This window comes from Mus caroli, unplaced genomic scaffold, assembly GCF_978045245.1.
Source record: "Mus caroli unplaced genomic scaffold, Mus_caroli_1 scaffold_12, whole genome shotgun sequence".
Lineage (NCBI taxonomy): Eukaryota > Metazoa > Chordata > Mammalia > Rodentia > Muridae > Mus > Mus caroli.
In genome coordinates this window covers 97,040,671-97,058,694 of record NW_028227267.1, presented here as the reverse complement: position 1 = coordinate 97,058,694, position 18,024 = coordinate 97,040,671, and the positions used below count along the sequence as shown (strand labels likewise).

Below are 18,024 nucleotides of genomic sequence, written 5' to 3'. Positions count from 1 at the left end.
AACATCCAAAGGGCTTCTGCTTTGCTTCTCTGAAAGACAGGGGAAATGTCATTTTCATAGCGGACCATCCACCTCTGACTTGGAGTATAACAACAGGCTGTTTCTATTCCACCCTTGAACTCTTGAGAATAATTTGTCCCAGCCCTTCTATTGGGTGGTACGACCTGAGTGCACAGAGAATGCAGAATTGTAATGTTCTTAAAAGCAGGATGTATCACTAATATCAGGAACATCTGCGAAGTTGCTCACTGTTTCTCCTGGTACTTTGTTACTACAGTTGCAGGACATTTAGAGACAATCAGATTGGCTGTAGTGTCAAAGCAGAAGGGCTAGGGCAACTACTCGATACCAGAGCTTGGGAAAGAGACCTCTAGGTACAAAGCCAGAAGTTCCAGACAAAGTTCAACGAATGCCGCGAACAACCTTTGACCGGGAAAAGTGTGTGTAGGAAACAGAACTTCGGAGCAGCCCCTGCCATAATCCCTTAGCATTCTACTTGGGTTTTCATACACAGTTGATAAGATTTTTAAAATTTAACTATTATTCTTCCCTCTTAGCTTTGTCTGCTCAAAATAAAACTGTCCTCTTTTAAAATAGTCCGTTTTTTTAATTTTTTCTGAAATCTCCATTCACTTACAGAGTATACTCTGAGCACATGCATCTACTTCATCCCTCCAACTCTCCCTGGAGACGCCCACTCCATCTCTCTCTGAACTTCAAGACCTCCTTATTTCCAAGAGATAACTTGCTTCTTTCTCTTAAAAAAATCTTTCTTTCTTTAAAAAAAATATGTATAGGTGACCATACTTTGCAAAAACACCTTCTAATACCATCGTGGTATATGCAATATTAATAAAACATGACAAATTTATTGATAATGCCAGGTCAATAAACATGGTAATAACACTCCACCAGGAATGAGAAAATGAAATAAGTGGCACTGAGGGTCATTTCGTGTTTGTAAGTCCTGACTTCTTAAGCTATCAAGAAGTAAAATATGTTGGGAAGGTTCTAAATCTGTCTACAGCCTTGGCAATTTTTAGGCCTCTCTTCATTCTTTCTGACTCTGCTTTCCTTCATTTTCTTTTGTTGTGGTTGTTGTTGGTTCTGTCTTTCTGTCTGCCTGTCTGTCTGCTTGTTTATGGGTTGCTTGGTTTTTTGTGAATTTCACGTCATGTAGCCCAATTCCACTCATCTCCCACTCCCCTAGTACACTCACTCCACCCTTTGCAACCTCCCCAAAATAGAGGGGAAAAACCCTCATATTGGAAGCTGTGGTTTGTAAGAGTGTGTCCCACAGTATACCCTTTTGTCCACACTTATGTGTTTATAAATGTTCATTGCAATGACTGGTACATTTGGTGCAAGGTCTCTGGCTTCTGCTATTCTATCAGTACTGGAACCTCACTGAACTCCTCTTGGATATCCTGTCGTTACTGTGCTATGAAGATCTTGTTTTGGATCTGTAAAAGCAGCCACTTCCTGCACTCCAGCAGTTCACTGATGGGGAAGATGTTGCGGTGGGCCAATTCAAAGACCTGGATCTGGGCCTGAGAGGTGTCTGAGCTAGACATGTCCTTGGGACCAGGTGAGGTGCAGGACCCAGTCTCCCCAAGTGTTGCAGCCGGTGAGGGACAGGAACATCTCTCCCTCTCCCTCTCCCTCTCCCTCTCCCTCTCCCTCTCCCTCTCCCTCTCCCTCTCCCTCTCCCTCTCCCTCTCCCTCTCCCTCTCCCTCTCCCTCTCCCTCTCCCACTCCCTCTCTTTTAATATTGAGGCCACTCTTCTGCCTGCCATAGGTGACAAAGTCTTGGGAGGGAGCATCTTTCCTTCCCCCATGTCACTACATGACAGACAAGTGGCAAGCCAACTCTTCCATGCTCACATCCTCTGAGCCAGCTTGTCCCCACTACTACCACAAGGGTCATCTCTACTGTGCTGCCCAGGGAAGGTGCAGGGCCTGCTTTCCTGAGTGCTAAAGCTGGTGAGGGGCAGGGCCAGCTCTCCTGCTCTCATGACCCTAGGGCCAGGGGGTTCTAGCTGCCACAGGTGATGAGGGACAAGGAAGGGGTATCTCTCTTTTTGTCCATCGCACCACACAGGAGATGAGTGAAAGGGCCAGCTTTCTAATGCTAGTATCCTTGGGTTCAGCTTATTTGCCACTCTTACAATGTACCAGGCCCACTCTCCAGAATGCTATAGCATGCTAGGGACAAGGTCAACTCTCTTGTTCCCATGCGACCAGGGCCAGATCTCCCAGAATGACCAGGTAAGAGGCGGGACCAGTTCTGCACAGCTCTCAGACATCAACATGTTCCCAGGCATCAGACCAGATGAGGGACATCCACTGTAAAAGACCCCTGCAGCTGCTAGGTCACAGACCCAGACGTGACTTCCAGTGGGGGCATCACCAGCTACTCACATTAGGCTGTCCCTCACTACCCTCAAGTGTCTCTTTGCTATTTTTATATCCTTCTGTTTCTCTTTCTCTTCCATTTCTCCACCACTTGCTCCTTTTAGTGCCTAGGGTCTGAGTATCTACAATCATCTCAAGAGTGGTCTCAGGAGTACTATGCCCTGCTCATGCATTATGGTACATGGCAGAGCTCTTCTCAGGCATGTTCTGCCCACACAGGCCTGCATGGCACCTGACTTGTGGTAGTCTCAGGCTAGATCCCCGTACAGGCCTCAAGGTCTGATGGTTTTCTTGAGTTCATTCCTAGCCCAGCCTGCCTGAGTGGCTCTTTGCAAGTGTCATCTGTCTTGGGCTCACTCTTGCCCTGGGGCCCTCGGCCCAGTTGGGGTTCTTCTGGTCTCTGGCTTACTCCCCATCATGGGAGCCAATCTGGGCCTGCCTGGTAAGAGACTGGTGGTCCTCTCAGGCTAGGTCCCTGTCTGGGTCCTCTGGCTCCAGACTGGTAGATTGGTCTGCTTTTTTTTTTCAGGGAATTTTAGACTACTAATTATTCAGATGTTCATAGGTCAGAACACTAAATATAGACATGTCCTCTCTCCTCTCTGCCACCTACTGATGTGCATGTGACATAGCAGTGACACCTGCTAAGCTCCTAGGGGCAGGGTCATTCCTTCTCTTATGAAACAACTCTCTCTCTCTCTCTCTCTCTCTCTCTCTCTCTCTCTGTGTGTGTGTGTGTGTGTGTGTGTCTATCTCTCTCTCTCTCTTTCTCTCTCTCTCTGTGTATTGTTTCTATAAATAACTGAAAGTGATCCCATGGCTTGACATTTTTGTTCTGATTCACAAATGTATATAAATAGATGTGAGACAGGCAGGCAGGTGGCTAGACAAGTAGGTAGGTACGTGATGGAAACACAGACGAGATCTAAGTTATTGATTGACCGATAGATTAGCATTTCCTGTTCTAAAACCGTGCAATCATCTTATGTCTTTACCTGAGTATGTCAAATTCACCTCATGAGTTCATGTTCAAAATTAAAAACACCCTTCTAGTCTGGTATTTCTCTGAACAACTAACAACAGTAACAATAACTCAGTACTAAACCCAAGAATGGGGAGTTTTTCTTGAAATTTGTTCTAAACAGTCAGTCAGTGCCCTGATTGTACCTTCTTCCTCTGTCATCCTTCAGCCTTTATCCCATCTTGCAGGCTTGTCACTCATCCAGGATACCACCGGCATGACTTTTCTAAAGTTCAATTTTATGGTTTTTAATAATCACATACACAGTAACATTTTTATTTTAAAAATACATGTATTCCAAGCTTATTGCTGCCAACAACTTTTGATAATCCCCCAGTGTCTTGCCGTCACCCACACATACCTCTCAATGTGAACACCCATATCCCAGAAGACCTGGCATACAAGAAGACCTAGAACAATAATTTCCAATTCCAATTGATGGCAAAATTCACAATATTTCTTTAGTGAATGCTAGTAGAAGAAAGAAAAGTAAAATTAAAAAAAGAATCATAGAGGAAGATGCCAAATAGTTTTCAGTATTTTATTTCAGGCCATGTTCCCAAAGCCATGGTCAAAGACAGGATGTCCTTCTTCTAAAAGTTCGAGCCTTCTTACTAAAGCTTTTGTAATTCGTTATCGTCTGATCTACACTATGACCTCAATGGCCTCACCTTTTTCTTCTACTCATATACCACCCAGGACTTCAACCTTGGAAAGCTAACTTTATCTCAACCTGCTGTTGTTCATGCCTAGAGGTATGAGATAGGAGGATATATATATATATATATATATATATATATATATATATGTGTGTGTGTGTGTGTGTGTGTATGTGTATGTGTGTGTGTGTATGTGTATATATACATACACATATATATTATGGGGGAGGGGGTGATGAGTCCTCTGTGATATGAACTTAGTGTGCTTGCTTGGAAGTTGAAAGTGATGCATTTAAAGTAAAGTTTGGAAGAGTCAGTCAATGGGCTATGCCCTGACAGCATTGTCTATCACAATAAGACTCAGCCCTGCTAGGGATGCAGAAACCCTAGGTATTCTAGGTAGAGGAGTGACAAGACAACCCGTCATTTAGAAGAAAAGGCTCTGGCCTGCATTATGTTACCTCTGGTGAAACAATAGTATAAGCATGAAAAGCCAGACTGCCGACTCCAGTTCACAATCCTGATAAAACATGAAATTCTTAACAATTACCAAAAAGCCAACTGCGGGAATATAAGCCACACATTTTACTTTCAGAGGTTGAGGTTAAAAGCAAAATAATTCAACCATGAAAGGAGCTGTGATAATGATTCATTTGCTGAGCATCCTGCAGTTCAATCTTCCTGAAACTCTGCTTAATGAAAGCACATTCAGATTTTTTTTAGCCTCAACATTTATACACTTAAAACAATAAGAAAGATCATGGTATGTCATGCTGTAGACACCGAGCGCCTATGATCAAGCTTCTGCGCTGGTTTCAGGCATCTCACACCCTGCATGTGCATTCTGGCCACACTTCTCACAACCTAGCTACTCCATAATCCAATTCCAAATGGAGATGCTTAGTGGTATTTTAAAACCCCTATCCCAAGATGCCTTCTTAAAGAATGTTCTGTCATTGCCACTCAATACAGTTGCATCAGGAGGCGCTGTCCCTGCATGTCCAGAAGTTCTGCACACTTGTGGCCTTACAAACACATCTTATTATAATACAATCTTTAAAATAATAAACCCCTCTATTATAGACTGTGCATTTCTCACAAATAGATAACTGCTAATATTGCATATCCTCGGCATCCAGCTCAATGCCTGATACACACTAAAAGAGCAAGACCTTATTGGTGAATTGAACATAAAATTCTCAAAGAAATCCCATGTATATGTCTGTTCTATCAAATGTATATGTCTGTCAAAAGCTACAAAGATGGGCAAACTCATTTCATAACAAATGTCCATGCTGTAAGGTGAGATATGCCTTCTCTAAGTTTTACTATACAACTAAAATATTTATTTCCCATAAGTACTAATATAATTAGCAAACATTTTATATTTGTAAGGAGATTAAGAAGCAGTCTTGCAAATATGTAATTGTTTTGAAATTTAATTCTCTAATAACACTTTACAAAACAAGCAGGAGAATTTTTAATATTTCTCCTTTATGCTAGGGAGAGGTTAGGGATTTAGCTCAATGGTAAGAGCGTGCATAAATAGCACAAAGATTCTGAATGTGATCCTTAGTAGGGAAAGAGAAGCAAAAAGGCATGCCCCATGTCTTAGAGTTGGAGACACTTAGTGTCAGAGCATGTGCTAAGTGTGTGCGGGACCCATGTGTTCCATAGCATGTGCTTAGTGTGTACGAGATCCCTGTGCTCAGGCCTCACTATGAACCTGCATCTGTGCTCCTTCTCTGGAGAGCTGAAAGCTGAAAATGAAAGTAAATGTTTGAATTTCCAAGCTCCACCACTGACCATTTTATTAAAATGCCTTTATTAATGCTATCAAGAATTTTAATTTAAGGTAAAATCTAGGACAGTGTTTAAGGACATAAATATAAATGTGCCAGGGTTTTTCATTTATTTTCCTTGAGACAAGGTCTCACATATCACCATCTGTTCTCTCAAACTCCCTATATATTCGAGAAGGACTTTGAACTTCTCTGGCCCTCCTGGCTCCAGCTCCTGGCTCTAGGATTACAGGATTGTAGCACCTGTGTATGTAGTACTGGGGAATGAACTTGGGCTGTCTTCATGCTAAGCCACCACCCCAACCCATACAAGGATGTGAACATCCAGTTTCCTGAGCATACACTGCCTGCCCAAAAGAGAGAAGCAGAACTTCCAGTTTGCCTCGCCAGCACCTGAATCTAATGCTCTGTGGCTTGAATCAAGTGTAGATACTAGGGGAATCAAAGTTCAGGTCTGGCTTTAATGGATGGGTTAAAATACTCTCTGTGCTCCTCAAAGCTCTGGGATGTTTTTGTTTTCATGACTTGGCCAATACTCTCAGCAGCTGTCTCAACAAAACCAGTGGTGTGTTAAAATTTTAGAATGGAACTCTTATGTAGGTTTCTGTATATATGTATATGAATATGTGTCTGTGTATCCTTACTTGTAAAACTAAGCCTTTTCACTGACTTTAAACAAAAGAGAAAGCTATTTCAAATGTAGTGTGAAATACAAAAATATATACATATAAGTATATGCATGTGTAGCAAGCTTGAGTGAGAAAAAAATTGCATAAAATAACTTTTCAGTGACAAATGAGAGTAGTAAAAACTTTAACATCAGAACTGGAAAGATGGCTCAGCAGTTATGAGAACTCACTGTTCTTCTAGACAATCTGAAATCAGCCCCAGCATCCATTGACATCTCACAGCTACCTCTCACTCCAGCACCCTTCTGTGGATCTCCTATACATACTCACGCACACACACAGACACACACATTCACACACACGCAAACACACCCTCTGAAGCAAATCTTTTACAAATAAAATCTGCAACATGAGTAGCATTTAGTAGATGATCCTTTAATGTGTATGTGTAACCAAACAAATGTGTAACTTTTTCCTTCCAGGTAGAAAGACATTTTATTTCTTCCAATAACCATTCTTACTATGTGTTTCATTCTGTTAGCTTTAAAATGAGGACAGTGCTTCAATGTAGCTTCCTACATTAAGGGTTGGATATTATCCATTATTGGACATTTACGCTGTGTCACCCAGTGTTTAAGTGAATTGCCATCAAAATCACACTTAAATGATGAAATCGTTGTCATCATTGCTTTACAGATGATAAAGATAAGGTCCAGGAAAAAAATTAAAGCCACTTGTTTGGATTCATTCAGCTTCTGTCAATTGCAGAGCTCTGGTCTTGACCCAGATCTGTCTCGTTTACAAAGCTGGCTCTCACTCACTGTACTGTGTTTCTCTCCAAAGAATCACCACGTGTGCTCTGCTGAATCTTGGGATGGTTCTTACCTCTGGACTACGTTTACTAGAGAAACATCGTAGGTATACATATATACCTTAGGTAGTATTTACTTTTAATAGTTTTTATACTTCAGGGAGTCATAAGTACTATTTTTTTTAAAAAGCACATACGTGGTTCAGAGAGCCCCTATACATCCTTCCTGGCCCCACCTTCATTGTTATGAATCCTCGTGATAATGAGATACATTGACTACAATGCATAATCCACTACTGAGAGTTTTTCATTTTTGCAAGGCACTGTTCATATCTAGTTAGGTAGATGAGGATGAATTTGATTTCATCATTGCTAATCTTAATGGCAAGGTGCTTTTTAATTAGAACCCAATCTGTTCATTTCTGACATATACTAAAAGTACTGAATTATTATTATTTTTTTCACATTAACCTCATATGTACTGCAACTTTGCTCTTACCTGTTAGGAAAATATTTTAAACATTACAACACATCTTTTATCATAGACCATCTGAGAGGGCACAAAAAGTGCCAACTTCCTTATCAAAGAATTTTCTGCATTTAATTCTATTTAGTATATTCTCCAAAAATTTTAATGTTATTTTGTTTATGTAAATTAAATAGATTATTTACCAGATTGAATATCTTTATGCATGTATTTTACACATTATTTTTATTTTATAAAATGCAATGCTTTCCCAAACAACGCTGCATAGTTGCAAACAAAGAAATTGTACTTTATTATTGTAGATGATGAATATGAATGAGAAAATATGCTTTGGGGAGAACTGCTAATAACACCTTTTATCACTACTTACAAAATAAAGTCCCCAGGGCACTCCTGGGAATTTCTTGCCATGGATATGTGCTATCATCTTCTTCTGGCACATTTGTCCACTGCAGAAGTGTTCTGTAAGACACTCACTAGAGAGAAGTGGGAGCCGCTGGCCATAGAACAGAAATGGCCAAGCTACAAGGTCTCGCACAAAAAAGGTCTCACAACACTGTAGGCTGTAGCTGTTCGTGAAAATCCCATGTGTGTCAAAGGAGTAGCTCCCTCAAACCTCAAACTTCTTATTTGTTTCCACATTTGTTGTATTTAACACAGTATCCTTGTTTCTCAACCCTATTGACAGTGGTCCAGATAAGAACAATATAATCACAGCTTTCAGGTGCAATGAAGAAGAAGCCCACTGTTAATTACCTTAGGGATACTATGTATTCAGCCACCGGAATCTCTCCTTCCAATGGAATGTGAGTCTACTCTAATTGTTGCCAATCTACATAGAATAGAAAAAAATAAATATCTGATGGCATACAAGAGATACATACAACTTTGATTTTTTGTTTTCAAATAGTACCAAAAATACCTTTGTTGATTCATCTGCAATCTTCAGAGGTTAGAAACCTTCAAACCTAGACCACAACATTCTTTTTAAGTGTACAGTTCATTTCTCAAGACTACACTTTTGTTAGTTTGAGGGCATTTGTTATCATTTACTGGTTTGCTGCCTGTTTATTTGTTTGTGTGCTTTGTATAGTCTCACCCTATGCAGCCCAAGATAGCCTCTCATCTGTACCCTCCTGCCTCAGTATCAACCCTCGTGGTTCCAAATGCTAGGAAGACCCAGCTAAAATAGCACACATAAAGAACAGACCAAGACTCATTGCCATGAGACTTTTCAGCCCTTTAGCCAACCCTTCTGCTTTTCTTAGGCTGAGCTATTGGCTCTCAGACTGCCCTTCAAGATCTAAGTGGGGGGAAAATGCCAACTTACCTTTTAAGTTTAAAAGGTACTTAAAAGAAGTACATATTATTTAAGATGACTCTCCCAGAGTTAGTATGAGTGGATAATTTTCTTTAATTAAGATATCATCAAAAATGCTCACCTCTTCCAGACTTTCACCCTTTCAAGTCTGACAAGAATGACTTTTTTCTTGCCACGGAATAACTTCTCCCACGTCTTCACTTCTACAAGCAGCTGTGCATGGCACAGGACAAAGTAAAGCAGAGAAGCCTTGCTGTAACAGGTAGATCCTGTGAGAACCGACTATTCAAAACCACAAATAATGACTCCACCATCAGAGGACCTTCTGGGAGGGTGGAATCTTACACCCAAAGAATGTATTCTGTGTAAAATGTGAAAAGATGCTCGAAGTACGCGCTTTTGCCTGGGTTCAAAGCACTGATTGCTCAACAGTAATCTCCTTTGTGTGTTCACACGCTGGTGACAGAACTCTGCTGATGGGTTCTTAGAAACCAGGAGGCTGGGAATGTGACACAATAACTAATTTTGCTCATTAAATAAATTCATTGAAACTAGCAAGTTCAAAGGGTTATGTGTTCCCTTGGTTTTTTTTCTTAGGAGATAGTTAAAATTCTCTGCATCACTGCATGTTTTAACATGCCACGTTCTAGGAGATAAATAGCTTCTCCTGACTACCAACCCTGAGTGTGTGTGTGTGTGTGTGTGTGTGTGTGTGTGTGTGTTTGTGTTTGTGTGTGTGTGTGTGTATACATAGGGGCACACGTATGCACACATAGTGGTGAATGAAGCCATACTTGTATATGCTAGGCAATCATGTTACCACTGAACGACATCCCCACCCCTGTACTTACCTTTGGTTGACTCAAGATACTAAGGCTCTCAGGATTTGATGATGGATATTTGAGCACTAGTACTTGGTTTCCTTTGTTTCCTTGGCCCCCTAAAACAAAACCATCAAAATTGACAGAGTACTAGAATGTAATCTTCACATTAGAAAAAAACAAGTTGCCTAAGTTGCCTAAGTTTGATCCATAGGCAAAACTATAAGCATACTTGTATCTTAGGAATCAAGAGTCCTGATATGCAAGAGAGAATTTAATTCTGACATGTTGCCCTTGCTTCCATTTGTGTTAAAACAGACTCATTGTAAAAATGAAAGTGTGGAATCCAAACAACATAGATGCTATAGTATGGAGACAACAAGCCTCTGGCTTAGAATCATACAATTAAAAATTCCAATGTACACTCTTTTACACACTCCTGTTTGACCTTGGAAAAGGAACTTGACCTTTCTCTGTATTTCCTAAATCATAAAGTTATATTATACAATTGGTCTAGGGTATCTGAAAATCATGATGTCCTACAACCATACAGATATGAGATGTATTCTATGGGAAGATTTATCCCATTTACCGCATTTCAGGGATCAAATAATTTAGTTCACTTTTTTTAGTGTGTAGCTCACACTGGATAGCTTCAACCCAGTCTAATTTGTGATTCTTTTCTAAGCCTTCAATCATTTCAACCACATAACATGATCTCAGAAATTTCAGCATAGAGTTCACAGATAGTAGAAGATATGGAGCTTTCTGAATTTTATACAAGTTACAGGTAAAATAAACAAGAGAAGAAGAAAAATGATATTAAAAATTAGAAAGGATACAAATGTTTCTGCAGAAATTACATTCTTTCATGGCAGACTGTCTCCTTTCACATTTTCCAATCACATGAAAAGAGCATTACACGTCAATGATTAACTTCAGCACACTGATCTTTGTTTCTGTCTAAAGTCCAGAGAATTTGGCTAGATGTCTTTTTTCAAACAAAAAACTGTTTTTAAAAATGTTTTTAAAGGCCAGATTGTATATTGGAAAACACACACACACAGACACACACACACACACACTGTCTATATGTGTGTTTGTGTGTGTGTGTGTGTGTGTGTGTGTTTTCAGTGGACTGGGAATTTCTAAAGGAAATGCCTCACTGCGTGGCTATGTATTCATTATCAGAATGAAATATTAACATCCCTTTTCTCCTAATACTGTTCACTCATAATGAGAAGGTAAGAGGCACATGGAGATGGTACTGTAACTAATGTGCTTTCCACCATTGTTAGCATTGGCTGTGAATGGAAGAAAAGTGGGGAAAAGGGCCTCCTCACAGCAGTCACTTGGAGTATAGACAGAAAATAACTCTAGTAAGAGAATCAACATTGATGCAACAAATAACATTGCTGTAGCATATGAGACATTACAATGGAGAGAAAATATATAAGGAGAAATAAAGAATGTTGGGGAATCTCACTGGAAGAAGTAGAAGGCTTCAGTATATATAGAGAAAAAAGTTGAGTCAGGCAGCTTAGAACTTTGCTGCAAAGTAAGCCATGAACACATTCACTTAGGTCATGATCGTGGAACACTGCTCAGACTACTGATTCTCGAGCACCCTGGGTTATATTGGTTTTACCGCTTGTGTTTTCACTGAAGACCATAGATTTTATTGAGTTAATGAGTCTCAATACCAAACCTAATCTCTCATCCCATCAGAGATCATGTTTGCACAGCCTGCTGGCCACATTCACAAGGCTCTCTGCCCCACACACCTATTGAATAGACACAGCCACAACTAAACCCACCTTCTCCTCACGGCTAGACTACTCTCCTCACCTGACATCTTTCCACACCTGGTCTTCGAAGGCAAAAATATTCCAAACACAACCATTCTTTTCCAAGGTGACATTAGAAACTTAAATCAAAAGCAGTGGCTCAAAAAGAATTTTAAGAGGCATGAAAGTAGGAGAGGGAGTAGTTGGGAAGAAGAGAACACTATTAGGAAAGAAAGGAGAATTAAGAATGACTTCAGGGGGCAGCTGGGGCGCAGGGTCTGCTGACACTCGCCAGCTACCCACAACACCCGCCACAGGATCTTAAGACTTCTGGTGAGTGGAGCACAGCTTCTGCTCCAATCCAATTGCACGGGACCTGAGACTGCATTAGTTAGGGAAGCAGAAACCGGACTGAGTAGGACCACAGGCCTCATCTGGCTGGATCAGCGCCGGGGTAGCGGGAGCGCAGGGTTGCCTGACACCCGCCAGCTACCCACGACCCCCGCCTCAGGATTTTGGGACTGCTGGTGAGTGGAACACAGCTTCTGCTCCAATCCAATTGCGCGGGACCTGAGACTGCATTAGTTAGGGAAGCAGAAACCGGCCTGAGTAGGGCCACAGGCCTCACCCGGCCGGATCAGCGCCAGGGTAGCGGGAGCGCAGGGTTGCCTGACACCCGCCAGCTACCCAAGACCCCCGCCACAGGATTTTGGGACTGCTGGTGAGTGGAACACAGCTTCTGCTCCAGTCCAATCACGCGGGACCTGAGACTGCTCTGGTTGGGGAGAGAGAAATCCGGCCTACATAGGGCCACAACCCTCTTCCGGTCAGAAAAGCACCTGGGCAGCTGGGGCGCAGGGTCAGCTGACACTCACCAGCTACCCACAACACCCACCACAGGATCTTAAGACTTCTGGAGAGTGGAACACAGCTTCTGCTCCAATCCAATTGCACGCGGGACCAGAGACTACATTAGTTAGGGAAGCAGAAAAACGGCCTGAGTAGGACCACAGGCCTCTTCCGGCTGGACCAGCACCGGGGTACCGTCAGCTACCCACGACCCCCGCCGCAGGATTTAGAGACTGCTGGTGAGTGGAACACAGCTTCTGCTCCAATCTTTAAATAGTGACAACGATAACAACTAACCCCAGAGATTACCAGATGGCGAAAGGTAAACGTAATAATCTTACTAACAGGAACCAAGACCACTCACCATCATCAGAACCCAGCACCCCCACTTCGCCCAGTCCAGGGCACCCCAACACACCGGAAAAGCTAGACACGGATTTAAAAGCATATCTCCTGATGATGATAGAGGACTTCAAGAAGGACTTTAATAACACACTTAAAGAAATGCAGGAGAACACTGATAAAAAGGCAGAAGACAATAAAGAGGAAGCACAAAAATCCCTTAAAGAATTGCAGGAGAACACTGCTAAAGAGTTACAAATCCTTAAAGAAAAACATGATAACATAATCAAACAGGTAGAAGTCCTTACAGAAAAACAGGAAAACACATCCAAACAGATGATGGAAATGAACAAAACCATACTAGACCTAAAAAGGGAAGTAGACACAATAAAGAAAACCCAAAATGAGGCAACACTGGAGATAGAAACCCTAGGAAAGAAATCTGGAACCATAGATACGAGCATCAGCAACAGAATACAAGAGATGGAAGAGAGAATCTCAGGTGCAGAAGATTCCATAGAGAACATCGGCACAACAATCAAGGAAAATGTAAAATGCAAAAAGATCCTAACTCAAAACATCCAAGAAATACAGGACATAATGAGAAGACCAAACCTACGGATAATAGGAGTGGATGAGAATGAAGATTTTCAACTCAAAGGACCAGCAAACATCTTCAACAAAATTATAGAAGAAAACTTCCCAAATCTAAAGAAAGAGATGCCCATGAACATACAAGAAGCCTACAGAACTCCAAATAGACTGGACCAGAAAAGAAATACCTCCCGACACATAATAATCAGAGCAACAAATGCTCTAAATAAAGATAGAATACTAAAAGCAGTAAGAGAAAAAGGCCAAGTAACATATAAAGGCAAGCCTATCAGAATTACACCAGACTTTTCACCAGAGACTATGAAAGCCAGAAGATCCTGGACGGATGTTATACAGACACTAAAAGAACACAAATTCCAGCCCAGGCTACTATACCCAGCCAAACTCTCAATTAACATAGATGGAGAAACCAAAGTATTCCACGACAAAACCAAATTCACACATTATCTCTCCACGAATCCAGCCCTTCAAAGGATAATAACAGAAAAAAACCAATACAAGGACAGGAACCACGCCCTAGAAACAACAAGAAGGTAATCCCTCAACAAACCTAAAAGAAGACAGCCACAAGAACAAAATGCCAACTTTAACATCAAAAATAACAGGAAACAACAATTACTTTTCCTTAATATCTCTTAATATCAATGGACTCAACTCCCCGATAAAAAGACATAGACTAACAAACTGGCTACACAAACAAGACCCAACATTTTGCTGCTTACAGGAAACTCATCTCAGAGAAAAGGATAGACACTACCTCAGAATGAAAGGCTGGAAAACAATTTTCCAAGCAAATGGCATGAAGAAACAAGCTGGAGTAGCCATTCTAATATCTGATAAGATTGACTTCCAACCCAAAGTCATTAAAAAAGACAGGGAGGGACACTTCATACTCATCAAAGGTAAAATCCTCCAAGAGGAACTATCAATCCTGAATATCTATGCTCCAAATACAAAGGCAGCCACATTCATTAAAGAAACTTTAGTAAAGCTCAAAGCACACATTGCACCTCATACAATAATAGTGGGAGACTTCAACACACCACTTTCACCAATGGACAGATCATGGAAACAGAAACTAAACAGGGACACAGTGAAACTAACAGAAATTATGAATCAAATGGATCTGGCAGATATCTACAGAACATTCTATCCTAAAACAAAAGGATATACCTTCTTCTCAGCACCTCATGGTACCTTCTCCAAAATTGACCACATAATTGGTCACAAAACAGGCCTCAACAGATATAAAAATATTGAAATTGTCCCATGCATCCTATCAGATCACCATGGACTAAGGCTGATCTTCAATAACAAAATAAATAATAGAAAGCCAACCTTCACGTGGAAACTGAACAACACTCTTCTCAATGATACCTTGGTCAAGGAAGGAATAAAGAAAGAAATTAAGGACTTTTTAGAGTTCAATGAAAATGAAGCCACAACATACCCAAACTTATGGGACGCAATGAAAGCATTTTTAAGAGGAAAACTCATAGCTCTGAGTGCCTCCAAAAGGAAACTAGAGAGAGCACACATTAGCAGCTTGACAACACACCTAAAAGCACTAGAACAAAAGGAAGCAAATTCACCCAAGAGGAGTAGACGGCAGGAAATAATCAAACTCAGGGGTGAAATCAACCAAGTGGAAACAAGAAAAACTATTCAAAGAATCAACCAATCAAGGAGCTGGTTCTTTGAGAAAATCAACAAGATAGATAAACCCTTAGCCAGACTCACTAGAGGGCACAGGGAAAGCATCCTAATTAACAAAATCAGAAATGAAAAAGGAGACATAACAACAGATCCTGAAGACATCCAAAACACCATCAGATCCTTCTACCAAAGGCTATACTCAACAAAACTGGAGAACCTGGATGAAATGGACAAGTTCCTAGACAGATACCAGGTACCAAAGCTGAATCAAGATCAGGTTAATGATCTAAACAGCCCTATATCCCCCAAAGAAATAGAAGCAGTCATTAATAGTCTCCCAACTAAAAAAAGCCCAGGACCAGATGGGTTTAGTGCAGAGTTCTATCAGACCTTCAAAGAAGATCTAATCCCAGTTCTTCACAAACTATTCCACAAAATAGAAACAGAAGGTACTCTACCCAACTCATTCTCTGAAGCCACAATTACTCTGATACCTAAACCACAAAAAGACCCAACAAAGATAGAAAACTTCAGACCAATATCCCTTATGAATATTGATGCAAAAATCCTCAATAAAGTTCTTGCTAACCGAATCCAAGAACACATCAAAACAATCATCCATCCTGACCAAGTAGGTTTCATACCAGGGATGCAGGGATGGTTCAATATACGGAAATCCATCAACGTAATCCAGTATATAAACAAACTCAAAGACAAAAACCACATGGTCATCTCCTTAGATGCGGAAAAAGCATTTGACAAGATCCAACACCCATTCATGATAAAAGTCTTGGAAAGATCAGGAATTCAAGGCCCATACCTAAACATGATAAAAGCAATCTACAGCAAACCAGTAGCCAACATCAAAGTAAATGGTCAGAAGCTTGAAGCAATCCCTCTAAAATCAGGGACTAGACAAGGCTGTCCACTTTCTCCATACCTATTCAACATTGTACTTGAAGTCCTAGCCAGAGCAATTCGACAACAAAAGGAGATCAAAGCGATACAAATTGGAAAAGATGAAGTCAAAATATCACTTTTTGCAGATGATATGATAGTATATATAAGTGACCCTAAAAATTCCACCAGAGAACTCCTAAGCCTGATAAACAGCTTCGGTGAAGTAGCTGGATATAAAATTAACTCAAACAAATCAATGGCCTTTCTCTACACAAAGAATAAACAGGCTGAGAAAGAAATTAGGGAAACAACTCCCTTCTCAATAGTCACAAATAATATAAAATATCTTGGCGTGACTCTAACTAAGGAAGTGAAAGATCTGTATAATAAAAACTTCAAGTCTCTGAAGAAAGAAATTATAGAAGATCTCAGAAGATGGAAAGATCTCCCATGCTCATGGATTGGCAGGATCAACATTGTAAAAATGGCTATCTTGCCAAAAGCAATCTACAGATTCAATGCAATCCCCATCAAAATTCCAAATCAATTCTTCAACGAATTAGAAAGTGCAATCTGCAAATTCATCTGGAATAACAAAAAACCTAGGATAGCAAAAACTCTCCTCAAGGATAAAAGAACCTCTGGTGGAATCACCATGCCGGACCTAAAGCTCTACTACAGAGCAATTGTGATAAAAACTGCATGGTACTGGTATAGTGACAGACAAATAGACCAATGGAATAGAATTGAAGACCCAGAAATGAATCCACACACCTATGGTCACTTGATCTTCGACAAGGGAGCTAAAAACATCCAGTGGAAGAAAGACAGCATTTTCAACAAATGGTGCTGGCACAACTGGTTGTTAACATGTAGAAGAATGCGAATTGATCCATTCCTATCTCCTTGTACTAAGGTCAAGTCTAAGTGGATCAAGGAACTTCACATAAAACCAGAGACACTGAAACTTATAGAGGAGAAAGTGGGGAAAAGCCTTGAAGATATGGGCACAGGGGAAAAATTCCTGAATAGAACAGTAATGGCTTGTGCTGTAAGATCGAGAATTGACAAGTGGGACCTCATGAAACTACAAAGCTTCTGCAAGGCTAAAGACACCATCAATAAGACAAAAAAACCACCAACAGATTGGGAAAGGATCTTCACCTATCCTAAATCAGATAAGGGACTAATATCCAATATATATAAAGAACTCAAGAAGGTGGACTCCAGAAAGTCAAATAACCCCATTAAAAAATGGGGCTCAGAACTGAACAAAGAATTCTCACCTGAGGAATACCGAATGGCAGAGAAGCACCTGAAAAAATGTTCAACATCCTTAATCATCAGGGAAATGCAAATCAAAACAACCCTGAGATTCCACCTCACACCAGTCAGAATGGCTAAGATCAAAAATTCAGGTGACAGCAGATGCTGGCGAGGATGTGGAGAAAGTGGAACACTCCTCCATTGTTGGTGGGATTGCAAGCTTGTACAACCACTCTGGAAATCAGTCTGGCGGTTCCTCAGAAAATTGGACATAGTACTACCGGAGGATCCAGCAATACCTCTCCTGGGCATATATCCAGAAGATGTCCCAACCGGTAAAAAGGACACATGCTCCACTATGTTCATAGCAGCCCTATTTATAATAGCCAGAAGCTGGAAAGAACCCAGATGTCCCTCAACAGAGGAATGGATACAGAAATTATGGTACATTTACACAATGGAGTACTACTCAGCTATTAAAAAGAATGAATTTATGAAATTCCTAGCCAAATGGATGGACCTGGAGGGCATCATCTTGAGTGAAGTAACACAATCACAAAAGATCTCACACAATATGTATTCATTGATAAGTGGATATTAGCCCAAAACTTAGGATACCCAAGATATAAGATACAATTTGATA

The 18,024-nt window shown here is 40.7% G+C and overlaps 1 long non-coding RNA gene and 1 other non-coding gene across 3 annotated transcripts in view; both read right to left on the bottom strand.

Moving 5' to 3' along the window:
- The window catches only part of LOC115029232 (uncharacterized), a 125,120-nt gene extending 114,866 nt beyond the window's left edge, over positions 1-10,254 (bottom strand). Inside the window, exons 1-2 of one of the 2 annotated variants that reach the window (XR_015044703.1) lie at positions 9,267-10,254; positions 8,581-8,656 (exon numbers count right to left, since the gene is read on the bottom strand). This is a non-coding gene — a long non-coding RNA (uncharacterized LOC115029232). Of the gene's footprint in view, positions 1-8,580 lie in introns of both variants that reach the window. The other variant, XR_015044702.1, reaches the window with a different exon arrangement.
- Positions 2,947-3,078, bottom strand: LOC115029302 (small nucleolar RNA SNORA17). Its single transcript, XR_003834876.1, has one exon. It is a non-coding gene; the product is annotated as a small nucleolar RNA SNORA17 (small nucleolar RNA).
- Positions 10,255-18,024: the final 7,770 nt, after the last annotated feature.